The 15,119-nt window shown below is 46.8% G+C and overlaps 1 protein-coding gene across 2 annotated transcripts in view; it reads right to left on the bottom strand.

The window, feature by feature from the left end:
• The window catches only part of LOC144792175 (coiled-coil domain-containing protein 117-like), a 174,236-nt gene extending 159,501 nt beyond the window's left edge, over positions 1–14,735 (bottom strand). The window contains exon 1 of one of the 2 annotated variants that reach the window (XM_078667076.1): positions 14,537–14,735. The gene's annotated coding sequence lies outside the window, so the exon portion shown is untranslated. Of the gene's footprint in view, positions 1–14,314; positions 14,334–14,536 lie in introns of those variants that run through there. The other variant, XM_078667077.1, reaches the window with a different exon arrangement.
• Between the last annotated feature and the right edge of the window lie 384 nt (positions 14,736–15,119).

The following is a 15,119-nucleotide window of genomic DNA, read 5'->3' as shown; positions in this document are numbered from 1 at the left end:
CCCAGTGCCAGATGCGCTCTGATAGGAGGGTTAGCTGTGAGGAGTGTGTCTTCCCCCATAATGCATTGTAGTCACATTGTCTGCGCGTATTAGCACTACTTTCTGGTGTAGGTGATTTCAAAAAGCTGTGAGAGGTAGCTGAATTGGTAGACATTCTAAAAGACTGATGTGAAGATGTGTCTGAGCTACTGGCCACAGACCATGAACTGTGAGATCATGCATATGTGCTCCCTATCCCTGGAGGGAGGCACCTGTGGTAATGGTGACTTGCGGAATTGGAGCTCTGAAGGGCCAGCCTTGCAACAAGTTGTTGCTTTTCCACCACTGCACACAGCAATACATTGCTGGCCCCACCAACACTAGATCGCTAGCCTACCAACACTAGATCTTGGAGATGCCCCTCCACTTGAGACCATTGAGATCGCAGAGTGCGCTTAAGGGGCCACATATGCAGAAGAGCATGTTGTACTATGGCTATGCAGGAAGACATCATGCATAAAAGCCCCATTTATTTATTTATTTATTTATAAAGTTTTATATAGCGCAAACTTGATCCCGGAGGATATCAGAGCGCTTTACAATTTGAGGCAAAGGTAACAAACCAAAAATGAGTCTAACATAGGGAAACTAGTATGTTGCACTGATTGCCGTGCAGGTTCTCTACGTGCATATACACCTAAGTGATTTATGGAATAGGTGAGGCAAGCAGATCACTACTTTTACTGTGGGTTGAGCTTATGGTTGAAAAAGAGGTAATATTTCTGTGAACTTTTGCACTCTTTTTTGTACTGGAATATGCTTTGGCTGTAACTGAATTGAAAGTTGCACCTAGGAAAGGCTAAATTTGTAATGGGTGAAAGTGAGACTTGTGTATATTGAGGGTTTGCCCCAGTTTGTGCAGCAGGTTGATAGCTTGCTGAGTGTGTTGGAGACACTGTTGGTAACTTGAGCTTTTGATAAGCCAATCATCTAGAGAGGGAAAATATATGTATTCCTTCCCTTCTGAGATGAGCTGCCACTACTGCAAGGCACCTGGTGAAAACCCTCGGAGCTGCAGTAACCCCAAAGGGTAGCACTTTAAACTGATAGAAATGCCAGTTGAGTTGAAAGCGGAGATAAAGACAGTGTGCTGGATGAATAGGAATGTGAAATTATGCATCCTTGAGGTCTAATGCGGTCATGAAGTCTTTTTGCTGTAGCAGGGGTATAATTATTTGCAGTGTGACCATGGGAAAGTATTCCGATTAGATGTACCTGTTGAGTGGCCTGAGATCTAGTATAGGCCTGAGGCGTTGTCCTTTTTGGGAATGAGAAACTACAGGGAGTATACTCCAAGTCCCTGATGTTGTAAGGGTACAATTTCTATTGCCCCTTTTTGAAGAATAGTTAGAACTTCTTCTTGTTAAAGGGTAAGATGCTCCTGTGGTCAGTTTTGTGTTCTTTGTGGAAATATGGGTCGCGTTTGGGTTCTAAACAATACCTGTCTTTGATTATGGATAGTACCCATTGGTCCGTGGTGATGTTCTGCCATTGTGGATAGAAATGTTTTAGCCTTCCCCCTACTGGTTTCTGGTGTTATATGTGGTTGGTGGAGGCGTAGGTGGCCTTCATGGCTTTAGCAGTTGTGTCATTTTTTTTTATTAGCTTTTCTAGCATTTCATCAACCTGTGGCGAAATGGATTTTGCCCATCAAGCCGTTGTGCAGTGTTGCTGTACACCTGGTTTAAAACCGGATACTCTAAGCCATGTGTGGCGTCTATGAAGGATACTTGTGTTTACTTCGCAGGTGCTTGTATCCACAGAGTCTAAAGTAGATTGTATAGTGACATTAGATTTGGCCCTGCCATCTTCTACCAATTGTGAGCACATTGTTGGTATTGATCAGTGAGTTGCAGCAGTAATTCATGCATTTCATACCATGTGGCACGATTATATCTGGGGATTAGCCCCACAGAATTTGCAATACGTATGTGGTTGGCTGCTTGTGCTGCAAAGCGCTGTGCTTACCAGCAGCATATTTCCTACTTTCTTTATCTGTAGGAGGCGTCTCCCTTGTGCCTTGCAAAAGTGCTCTTTACCTGGCTGTGTGTACCACTAATGAATCTGGTGTGATTTGGCACTTAATATAGTCAGGGCACATGGGCACGCTTGATATTTGTTTTCCTCCCAATTCTAGGGGTGATTACCCCTGATTTAACTGGCTGCTTCTTAAATAGGTCATGTGTGGAAGACAGAATACCTTTAAGCATAGTAAGCAATTGTGTTGGTTTTTTTTTTAGATCTATTAATCACCACTAGAAAATCATCTTCTTGTGGGATAGTGTGTAGGGTTACTTTGTAAAAAGCAGCAGGCCTACTGATAAGATCATGGTATAATGTTGTATCATCTGGTGGAGTGGTTATGCATGGGTAGATGCTAGGATCTGTATCATCCAGTGGATAGGTATCATAGATATCCCATGGGTCAGGCGCAATATTGAGATCTCCTTGTGGATCTGTGAAATTGGGGATATTGAATTTGTGAGGTTGATCATCACCAGTAGGTGACTTATCGGGTGAAATATGTGGTTGCTCAGAAGGCAAGTGTTCTGTTGAGGGTGTATGCACTGGCATTGCTGGTGATGAAGGCAGAATAGGTGAAGATGGAATAGGAGGAGGAGGAATAGGAGGAGGAGAAACAGGGAAACAAATAGGGCTTGTGCCTTGGTCCTTCTTTTATGGGCAGGATCAGACCCAGCCAGGTCCTCCTGAAATGAGTTCTTCCATTTGAGAAGCGTTGGGGAAACTGGTGGTGGTGGTTTAGTGCCTAGTTTCCCAGTATCTGGATATACAAAAAGAGCCTTTTGTCCCTTGTCTAGTTTCTCTTAGAAGTGCTCAAGAATGGGCTGCAATTGTTCTTGCCATGGCTCTGTGTCACCTTGGAGTTTTTTTTGGTGTGTAGGACGTTGAAGAGCTTTTTTTAGCCTGTTGCAGTATTGTGGGTATGTGCTTTTGATGTAGACAACTTAGGTGCCAGTTTTGATGCAGAGGATTTTGAGAATGACCCATTTTTTGGTTCCAAGGCTTTTTTCGGATCCAAGGCTTTTTTCTGATCCGATGTGAGCTGCTTGGGGAGTTAATTCATGCCCAAACACTGTTGCAGCACACACTACTGGACATGGCAAAAAAACATATAGCTTGCCTCACAGTTGTGCCTCTACCCATGGGGAGACAAGGTGAGCAAATTACTCCAGTGCCTGTGCTTCAACATACAAATAATCACACCCTTATGTATCACCTAGGTTCTAATGGGTCGAAGATCATTGGTGACGTAAGCATCGCCCACCATTTAATATGATACTACGTTGAGCTATATGCCAGAAAGGACATACTACCCAAAGAAGAGGTTGAGAAGTTTGTGTCTGACCTACCTCTTTGGACACTATCCGAGACAGAAAGTCAGTCTCTAGAAGAAGAGCTCTAGCAATGGAACTCTCAGCAGGTCTGAGTCAGCTGAATTTAGGGACGACACCTGGCCCCCAATTAGTTTCCAGGAGAATTCTTCAAGATGCTCACATGTAAATTCAATGACACCCTGGTAGCAGTTCTCATGGAAGTAGCAAAGAAGCTACGGTTGCCTCCCGACTTCTGCAGGTCAAAGATAGTGGTTATTCCAAAAACAAAACACCCTCCGGATGTCTGTTCCTAATGTTGCCTGGCCTCACTCTTAAATATTGAGGTCCAAATCACTTCTAGGGCAGTAGCAGACTGGCTGCTCACGGCAATTCCCTCACTGGTCCACCCAGAGCAGATGGGCTTTATGACCTGGAGAACCACCAGACATAGCATTAGGCAGCTATATAATGCGCTGGCTATTGCTGACAGATCTGGGAGGCTGGCGGCTGTGCTACTAGCATACATTGAAAAGGTTTTTGAGTCTTTGTTCTGGGCTTATCTATTCGCTCTCCGTCATTGCCTCAACTTCGGGCCCCCATTCCTTCCTATATACATGACTTTTATACATAGACTTGACTGCCCATGTCTATAAATACTGCAACATCCAAATGTTTTGCCATCCAAAGAGGAATGGCTGCCCACTATCACCACTCTACTTTGCCGTTGCCATAGAACCACTGGCAGAAAGGGTCTGCATAGATGTACAAATGCAGTTACTATTCCGTGACTCGAACTTTTCGCTTCGTAAAGGACTCACATCATGAACCATTTATTAAACCTCTTTGAAGAAGGAGCCACCCACGGACTCGAGTGCTTTTATATATACTTGAAACTATGGACCTTGTGCTTTCTTGATTTGAGATCTTACAATATATGCCCACTTCTGATTTGATGTTTATTGCATTTTGGAACTGTATATCTTCCCATCACATACTATATACTGATTCCTAAGCCGGATATTTCTGAGCCCTGACGAAGTTCCCTCTGGCAACTGGGAAAGAAACGCGTTTTTATGATTAACTTAATAAAAGAAGTAATTTGGGATGAATTTGGCCTGATTGATTAACTCTGCATCAAGTGCACCTTCCTTATTCCTCAACATTGTACAAATAAAGATGTATAAATGGGGTCCTGGTGTCTCAAGCAGAGTGGCTCTATACATAGATGCTTTGATTTTCCTGACGGACCTAAGGACTTCCGGTCCAAGGATGTTACAGCTCCTCAAACTCTTTGTAGAGAAATCAGGCCTCTTCATCAATCCAGCTAAGTTCCTTTGTTTCCGATACCCTTCCTCAATCAAAACTTAGGATGGGCAGCTGAGAGACAAGTTGTCCCACAGCGCTTCAAATAAATAGGAGAATACGTCACCCAGAATGTCACAGATGTGTGGGCAAACATCCAACCACTATTAAGTGCACTAACAGTGAACATTAGAATGAGATCTGCGCTCTCCTTTTCCCTACTGGGCAGGTCGCCTATATTTAAAACGGTGTAGCTTCCTTTATCAATAGCAGAATTACCCACATGACCTGTTGCAAGCCTTGTTCCATAAAATACACTAAATGCTTAGTAGTTTTCTGGGCAGCCAGGGGTTCCTCAGCATAGCCCTGGATATATGCTTTCAATCTATCTACAATGGTGATATCGCAGCAGCCAACATCGAATCTTACAAGGATTCCCATCTACTTATTAATGAATGGTAGTACGGAACCCAAGCATATGCATTTGAGAAATGGGCGCTACATGGGTCTTCTATACAACACCTACTCTATGGAGAACAGGCACAACTGCTGGTTCCTCTGATGGCAAAAACAGTGAACCAGGCCTGGAAAACCATTCTAAAAAACATGGGGTTGAGGGCCTAAGGAGCACGAACCGCTGTGGGAAGGGTCCCCACTGCCACAGGTGGTGGTGCAGAAAGGATTCCAAATATGGGACACAATAGGTATCTCCGTCCTAGTGGATTTAGTGTTGGGCATGATACTGAAGTCATACCAGACCTTACAGACGGAATACTACCTAAACCAGATTCCGTTTTTTTGCTATTTACAATTACAACACACTATCAGACTTTATACATCGGGATTAGAGGATATCCCACAGAACAACCCCCATGAGAAAAGGCTGCTTCTGGGAGAGCTCGGCAACCACAAAGTGATACAAATATTGTGTTCACTAGTGTAGCAGTCACCTGATACTTTTCCTGCACTTCGAACCACTTGGGAGAGCGACTTAGGAACCCCCACTGATAATGAAGGGGATGAAGCCAAAGCTTCCCCAGGAACCTTGACAATTGTTACACGCTTCGGCCTCATCCACCTAAACTAATTTCATACACCATACCTCATGTGACATAAACTGTAGAATATGGGGTTAGTCGTTTTCCCACTGCTACCTCTGATGTTCATTGCAAGACGGGCACCTATTTCCCAACGCCTGGAAGTGTGATAAGCTAGTGCTGTACCGGATGCCTATACTCTCCTGCTTTGGACATGTACTGCAGAAGCCCATACCAAGAGACCCAAAGAGTGTCCTTTTGCATGTCACCAGACTTTGACGTAGATTGGTGCAGCCTGTCGTTGCTGTGGATGGGCCAGACTGTGGCTGAAAGACATATAGCCTGCCGGTGGAGAGACAATAACCCTCCCTCCATGGAGGAAGGCTCTTGACTGATGCAAGAGCAGGGAAAAGTCTGTATAGGAGTCCAGAGGCCGCCCCCATGAGTACATGAAAGTTTAGAAGAGATGGACAGACCATCAGGAAATTACCATTGCTCCTCATGAACCTCAACCGGCAATATTAGAAATGGAAATTGTTGGAAGATGGATTATTAGTAGTTGCAGATATGCTTTTACCACTGGTAATAATACCACTAACACAATATAGGACTCAGAATAGGTCTTAGAAAACTATTCCCATGCTCAACCCTTGGTAGCCTGGCTGTGAGCAGGCAGGCTTAACTTAAAAGACAGGTCTGTAAAGCATTTAACAACACCACTACAGTAAGTAATTAAGACTATACACAATACAAATCCAACACCAATGTATAAAAATAGGCAATATTTGTATCTGTAAAATTACACCTAAACTAACAAAATCCACTGTAGGGAACCAGAGATATGAATTTTTAAAGATTAAACACTTTCTAGTGCTTAGAAACCAATAGTGACACTTTTGGACATTTGTTTGCCAATGACCAGGACAAAGTCAAAGTTTGAGGCCGACCACGATGTAGCCCTGGTCGGATACACTAAGCGTGAGGCCCTGATCAAGATTTTACCTTCACACTTAGAAACTAATCTGGACGATTTCTCATCAGACGTCGTGCAGCCTCCTCCAGCAGGCCTGATTCAGTGAGGAACTCTTTCCATAAGTTCTTCTCGCGGGTCCAAAGTGTCCAAAACACAATGAAGGGGTCTGGAATCTCCAAGATGGTTCTTGAAATTTTGGGACACAATCCACTTGGGCAAAATACTTACAAATCCACTAGTAGTACTGCAGGCTGATGATTCTTTGTGGTGATCGTCCTGGTGAGCTCTGTTAGCTTTCCGGGAGTCCGATCTTTTGTCCTTTTGAAGCAGGTTTGATCCACAGGGCTGTAGTTTCAGATTGTACAGCAGGCGCAGTTAGTCAAAGTGCAGGGCATGGTTGTTGCAAAATCAAACTTCCAGCAATGGACCCTTCTTTTTTCTTATGGTTCAAGGAGCAGATCAGAGAGGCACTGCCCCTCTCGGATACTAATTCAGTGTTCTCTGGGGTCAAGCAGGAGGGCACTCCTGTCCAATGAGGTGTAGAGTAACACCTCAGAGAATGACCTCTTCCTCCAAAGTGTTGCACAATGATCTCCCAGAAAGCACTATTTCTCCAAAATTCAATGTCAGAATTTTCAGCAGGGAGAGAAGAGCTGGCTAAACACACCTCCAGGGTGGCTGATCTCCGTAGGCTCTCCCCATTGCATCTACTCATTCCTTCCTTAAGCCTAGCAGCTGGCTGGGTTCAAAGAGGAGAGTTGTAAATGAAACTGGTGTCTTCTGCTTATCTCCTCCTTCCATTGAAGGATATTGTTTACAACCCCTCCCCCTTCTCTGGCCTTCCTGTGTAGCAGAACCATGCCATCCCAGAAGAGCTGGCTAACCCCAGGGGCTCTTTATCACCTCATTAAAGGAGCCTGGCTAATCCACTTAACTCTGACCAATCAGGACAGACCACTGTGAGGCAGAATTTTGGCTTACAGACAAGAACGTTTTATAACATCTTGTCTGTACATTTTAGAAGAAATTCGACAATACCATATTGTTGGATTTATCAATACCATGTTAAGAAGTACTTAAATACCATTTTTATGATTCTCCTAGAGGGATTTCTTAGTTCAATCAATCAGGGATATGTAAAGCGCAGCTACTCACCCGTGAGTGTCTCAAGGTGCTGTTCGTTTTATAGTAGTAGTATAGTATTATTAGTTAATAACTTCTTGCCATGTTAACCTATGTGACAAGGGATTTGCAATGGGAAAAATTGCTTAGGCCATTTTTCCAACACCAGGGCTTATAAAAAAATATTATATAAGACCTTGCCTATATCTACAGGACCCCCAACCCCTGGAATACCAAGGGGAGACTTTACGGGTTCTGAATATGTTACAATATCGCTGGTCCTCCCTCCGCATGTGTTACTAGAACAAAAGTCGATTTTGTGATACACTTTATCACAATGTGATTAGTGAAATGTGCAATTTCACTTAACACAGGGCATATAAAACTCATTTTATAAGGGTCCTCTTTATAAATACCTGACCCCACCCCTGGGACATCTAGGGGAGACCCTGGGGGTACCTAATATGCCCAAACATTGTAGTTCATTAATTTAATGTTTAAGTGCCCTAAACACCAAAGTCGAGTTTGGGCACAATTGGCATTTTAAAAGCAGTCCTGCAACAAAGGGCTGCTTTTAAATTGACCTCCGGCTCCAGCAATGCACACATGCACGTTCAGAAAAGGGTGCTGGCCTCTAAACTGCCCTACCCTTTATATACTAGGAACTTATAGGGGAGGTCATGCCAATCCTAGGGGTACCCTAACCCATAGTGTACCCTAGTGTATGTAGGTGTTTTCATTGAATTCTAATTATGTCTTCAGCATAGCCCTGAGCATGATTAGGCAGAGTCCAGGGTCAGTCAGAATCAGTTACCACCAGTACCAGACAGCAAAATGTTGGGGCGAGGGGGAGTGGAGGCCCAGGGCACAGGATGACCTTGCAACAGAAGTCTACAAGTATGTGTGGGGTAACTATTAGGAGTCTAATTCAGAGAGACTGCTGCAAAATCCTCAGCCACAAGGGGGATTTAGGGATGGGACTTGGGGGAAATGCCCCATGGTTGCTCTGTATCTTTTCCCCAAAGCTATATTAACTTAAGAAAATGCTTTAAACAGCCTTATTTGCATAAGTTCATATGCCCTATCCCACTAAGGCCCTAATTACGAGAACGCCAGACTCGCGGGGGTGCAGCGATGCTGGCCCAGCCACCGCTGCGCCGGACATCTGACCACCCCATTATGAGTTGGGCGTCCGGACCACCAACAGGGAACCTCCACTCCCTGGAAGTGGCGTGATGGTCAGGAGGCCGCAATATGCTTGGCGGGACCGCTGCGGCGAGTTTCGGCGGTGCGGGGGAGTGGTGAAACTCGTAATCGGGCCCTAAATGTTGCGCATGACTCCTAATAATTCAAGCACCACACAGAAACTGGAGTAAATGCATGTAACAATCTTCTTAAGTGCACAAGACTAATCCAATACGCTGACAACAACCACTGAAGGGAAAAGATAGATCTAAATAAAAGACATAGCATGGGTTCCAGAACATTAAGTGCTTCAATGTCTCATCATGGGCATTAAGTATTATGCACACACATTTACAATACAATAAATAGTCCTCCTGGTTTATACCAATTGTAATATCAACACTCACAGGACAGGCATTCAATTTTAGCTCATACAGGTTGCATAATAATACACTTATACTGCTTGACACTCACATAAGACAAAAATTGTTATGGGTCATGTCTATCACCCAGCACTGGTACCAGTCCAAATCAATTTAGCCATCCATCACCAACTAAATAGGCACAGAATCATTGAAGAGATCAGCCACCACATGCCGTTGGCCAATCAATCAATCAAGGAATTTGTAGAGCGCACTCCTCACCCGTGTGGTTCTCAAGGTGCTGGGAGGGTGCGGGGGTGCTGCTAGTGCTCAAACAGCCAGGTCTTGAGAAGCCTCCTGAAGGTTAGTAGGTCTTGGGTCTGCTATAGGAGGATGGGGAGGGTGTTCCAGGTCTGAATGATCTGCCGCCGGTGGTTGATCTTCGAATGCGGGGGACAGCGGTGAGGGCATGGTCGGCAGAGCGGAGCATGGTGGTTCGGGGTGTAGAAGGTGAGTCGTCTGTTGAGGTATGCTGGTCTGGTGTCGTGGAGTGCCTTGTGTGCGTTGGTGAGGAGCTTGAAGTTGATCCTCTTGTTGACGGGCAGCCAGTGCAGGTCTCAGGTGGGGTGTGGTGTGGCTGTGTCGTGGGATGTCGAGGATCAGGCGGGCCGAGGCGTTCTTATGCGTTGCAGTCGTTTCAGTAGTTTGGCTGGGGCTCCCGCGTAGAGGTAGTTTCCGTAGTCCAGCCTGTTGCTGACTAGGGCCTGGGTAACTGTTTTTCTTGTGTCGGTGAGGATCCACCTGTAGATCTTGCGTAGCATGCGGAGGGTGTTGAAGCAGGAAGATGAGACAGCGTTGACTTGCTTGGTCATGGAGTGTGTTGAGTCGAGGACAAACCCCAGGTTGCGTGCGTGGTCGGTGGGCCCAGGCGCTGTTCCCAGGGCGGCCGGCCACCAGGAGTCGTCCCAGATTGAGGGGGTGGAGCAGAGGATGAGGATCTCCGTCTTGTCCGAGTTCAGCTTCAGACAGCTGTTCTTCATTCTGCGACAGCTTTTATTCCTTCATGGATGTTGGTCTTGGCGGTGAGGGGGTCCTTGGTGAGGGAGAGGATCAGCTGGGTGTCGTCGGCGTAGGAGATGATGTTGAGATTGTGCAGTCTGGCGACGTGGGAGAGCGGGCCCATGTAGATGCTGAACAATGTCGGGCTGAGGGATAATCCCTGGGGTACGCCGCAGATTATCTTGGAGGCTTCTGAGCGGAAAGGAGGGAGGCAGACGCTCTGGGTTCTGCCGGCGAGGAAGGAGGTGGTCCATTCCAGGGCCTTACCTCGGATTCCTGCGTTGTGGAGGCGTGTGCGTAGGGTGCGGCGGCAGACCGTGTCGAAGGCAGCTGAAAGGTCCAGGAGGACGAGGGCCACGGTTTTGCCATTGTCTAGCAGGGCCCAGATGTCATCGATGGCAGCGATGAGGGCAGATTCGGTGCTGTGGTTGCTGCGGAATCCAGACTGGGACGGGTCCAGGATGTTGTTCTCCTCGAGGTAGCGGGTCAGCTGTTTGTTGACGGTTTTCTCGATGACCTTTGCCTGGAACAGGAGTCTGACGGTGAGCCGGAGTGGATGGTATTCATGATTTTGATGGTGTCATCGTCGTTTATGTTCGTCCAGGTGAGCAGGAAGTCGTTGTGGGTGGTGGTCGTGGGATCTGAGGTGTCGTTGGCTGTCGTGGTGGTCTGGTTATCGAAGCTGTCGTGGATGTCTGCGATCTTGCGATGGAAGAAGGTGGCAAGGGAGTTGCACAGGTCTTGCGATGGTGGGATGTTGTTGGTGTTGGAGCTGGGGTTAGAAAGTTTCTTCACGATATTTTAGAGCTCTTTGCTGTTGTGGGCGTTGTTGTCGAGGCGGTCCTTGAAGGAGGTCCTTTTGGCGGATCTGATGAGGTGGTGGTGGTGGTGGCGCATGGCGTTCTTGAGGGATGCGTGGTTCTCCGGTGTCTGTTCGCGGTGCCATTTCTTCTTTAGTCTTCGGCGGATTTGTTTGGATGTCTGAAGAGGTCCACGGAGAACTAGTTGGTGTGTCTGTTGGTGGGTTTCTTGATCGGGCGAGGGTGTTGGCGCAGTCGTTGATCCAGCACTTGAGGTTGCTGGCGGTGGCGTTTGGGTCGGAGGGTGGGCTTCAGGCGAGGGCAGTGTTTAGCTGGTCTTCGTGACTTTGCTCCAGCAGCGGCGGGGGATCTGTTGGGTGTGGTGGGTTTCTGGAAGGTGAAGTGGATGCAGTGATGGTCGGTCCAGTGAAGTTCGGTTGTGTGGCTGAAGGAGACGAGGGAGCTTGCGGAGAAGATGGTGCCAAGCGTGTGGCCGGGCGGAGTGGGTGGACGTTGAGATGAACCGTCGGAGTCCGAAGTTGGCGAGGTTGTCGATCAGGGTGGTGGGGTTGGTGTCGTCGTTGTTCTCGAGGTGGAAGTTCAGGTCTCCGAGGAGGATGTAGTCCGTGGAGGAGAGGGCGTGCCTGCTGACGAAGTCGGCAATTGAGTCGCTGAACTGAGGTCGGGTTCCGGGGGTCTGTAGATCAGAGTTCCTCCGAGGGTGGCGTTGGGATCGGTGTGGATCTGGAAGTGCTGGTGTTCGGCGGTGCTGAGGGTGTCGTCGGTGCTGGTCGAGACCTTGAGGGTGGACTAGTGGATGATGGCGATTCCCCCTCCTATTCCGTTGGCGCGGTCTCTGCGGGTGATCTTGTAGCCGTTCGGGATGGCTATGGCGAAATACGGTGCTGAGGAGTTGTTCATCCAGGTCTCTGTCAGGAAGGCAACGTCCCGGGAGGATGTGTCGAGCAGGTCCCAGAGCTCAATGGCGTATTTGCGTGCGGAGTGGGTGTTTAGGAGTATGCATCTGAGGTGGTTGTGTCTTGTTCTGGCGGGTGTATTGGTGGGTCGGATTCTGGTGAAGCTGCAGTTCTGGCAGAAGGGTCCTTGGGTGCGTTTCGGGGCGGCCAGGAAGCAGGTGTGTGATCGTCCGGCGTGGAGGGTGCTGGCATCGTAGCTGAGGCGGGCGTTGTGGTGTTCGTGTGGGCCAGGGGGTCTGGCACTGGGTGCGGTCCAGGCGCGGAAGGACGCCGACGGGCTTGCCTTAGGCACACCCGCTGCGCGTCCTCCATATAAGGGGAGGTGGGAGGCGAATAGGAGAGATGGGGGGCAGGGACGGGAAAGAAAAAAACGGGAGAGGGACGGCAGGGGGAGCAGAGGGCAAAAAGCAGGGCACAGAAAAGAATGCAGGAGGGAAAAGGAAAAATAGGCAATGCAGACAAGAACAGCAAAAAACAATGCAGCAGCGTGGGGCGCGACCTGCCTGCAATGCAGGACTTTCATTTTGTCCACTATTGAAGATCACAGCAACCTGCATCTTTTAACACCTTCTTGACATGTCATGATGACCATCAGATATGGGATGATACTAAAGTCCACCCAAGCAGATCTCTCCACAATTTGTCCCTCCAGCCTATGCTTGCTCAGGATCAAAACTTTAAACTAAATGTCTCACACTAGAGGTCCCCCCACTACAGATAAGAGGATTGTGATCATAAGAAATACCATGTAAGCACTTTGAGACTTGCTCAAAGTGCCAGTTTACTGAACCCATAAACTGCTCACCCGTCTCTCACACTTCTCCCATTATACTCCTAAGAGCTGCCTCCCAAAACACGATAACCGCACCTCGGTGGAGATCACACATGACATGGAAACACTTCCCACATAGGATCAAAACAAAGATAAAACACCTTCAACCATTCATCCTCCATGGTGTAGCGTAGACAAGCATCGCACAAAGGGGCTGTTAGAGCTATAGAAAGGTTACGATACAACGACGTGTGTAACCAGTATCTGTTTGTCTTTTTTACAGTTGCTGGTGGGCCTTAATTCTTAAGTCTATAATAAATATTAAAAGCGAAACTACAAGTCTCAGAATACAACAAACCCCTGCGAAACTACAAATCTCAGAATACAACATACTCCTGCCAAAAAGCCCAACGTGCAGACAATATCACACAGGATTTAACAATTATGCGTCGTGCATGTTCTTTAACTGTGAAATGCCAGTAATAAGAACCACTTCCTCGCTGCGTGATTAGATGGGAAATTAATATCAGTCAGAAAATGCGTGTCCTTGTTGTATGGACTAGGTGTGCACATGAAAAATGTAGTGATCGCCCTACATCTCCAACATAATCTGTACATAAGTATATTTTATCTTTCATCCGACACCCAACATATGCTCTATAAAATAAATTCATCTGCTGTGTTTTATGAGCAGGTTTTCAGGATTTGCAACACGTTTGTCCTGTATCGTTTTATGCGCACGGTGGAAGAAATGGCACTAAGATGTGTAGGAGTGCTTTGCGGCAACTAAGGGGGCGTTTTGTTTGTTGACGTTAACTATTCGCTTCGGTGTAGTTTATCTAGAACGCAGCGAAAAAACACGTTCTGTAAACAGTAAGTTATGATTGCTCTTTGACCCTTCGTCGTGCTTTCCCGGTGTTTCCATCTATTGTATATCAAAACACGCGCATATATTTTAGTGAGGGTTTTGAAGTTTTTAATAATTTCACATTTGTTTTGGGTGGCCACTTCTCGAGATGCATATGGCCAAAGGTTATGTAACTATTAACAAAAAGTTGCCTCCGCTACACAGTAAAATGCCTTGAGCCAACTTTATTTGCAACCTGTTCAAGGTGTCACACATGAGGCGTCACGACTGGCAAGAGTTAGCCGAAGGAGCAACTTTTCACATGTATGTTTCATTCAAGAAGGGACGGCGCACTAGCTTATACCAGGTAATTTTCTTCACACGTATATTCCGCGCTTCCCACAGCATGCGACGTCTGACAAGAACTTGCCCGTACGTTCGTGAACCAGTCCCACTAATAACGTGTCAGTTTAGGTCAGCGAACACCTGAACATCAAAACCCACCACAGTGAACGTCCCTGTCCGCCACGGTCATTGGGTTTGTAGTACGAGTCAGCTGCCAATACACGTCTGTAAGACAGCGGTGGCCGAGTGTGGTAGCAGGAAGCGTCTCTTTAATGTTAGTGTAAGGCTTTAAAACGCACACGCACTCCCTAGGAACACTCCAATCGTACACTGTGGGTTCGAGCCTGAGGTGCATATCCACCGCCAGCGCGCGCCTCTCACCTCGACTGCTGCTGCACGTGGAAGGGCTCGAGCCCCCAGTACCCGCCAACCAACCGTTGAGGAAGGCTCGAGCCAGCCTACCTTCCCAGCTGCCAAGCGTCCACCACAGTGAATCTCTCTCTACAACATAAACAAAGCTGGAGGCTGGACTGTTTACTTCATTCAAAAAGGGCGGAGTTATTCCAAGCACCACCTCCCTCCCACCATTCTCGAAAGTTCACCGTAGCAAAAGCCATAGACTTGTGTAATACAACTAGAGAGCTAACTTTCTATTTTAAAGAAAGCTAGGAGGCAGCAAAGCGAGCCATACTACGTGAGTAAAGACTACGCAGTATAGCGGATTCCCCATATAGCGAAATTAATAAAAAGGTGTGAGGGAGAGATAGCGATTGGTTCTGATTTGTAAGCATCTTAAAATTAGAACGATATTGTATTTTAAAAGTAATTCTTTTCTGCATATAGATAACACTTCCTTGCCACAATTTTAACCTATAGAGGTTCATCTTTGCTTCAGAGCTATAACATTTTAGACATTTCAGAGGTGTCTAGTTTACCAGGTTCATACACGAGTAGTTCACCCAGT

Source organism: Lissotriton helveticus, chromosome 11, assembly GCF_964261635.1.
Source record: "Lissotriton helveticus chromosome 11, aLisHel1.1, whole genome shotgun sequence".
NCBI lineage: Eukaryota > Metazoa > Chordata > Amphibia > Caudata > Salamandridae > Lissotriton > Lissotriton helveticus.
The sequence above is the reverse complement of the archived record's forward strand: the minus strand, read 5'-3'. Positions and strand labels throughout refer to the sequence as shown.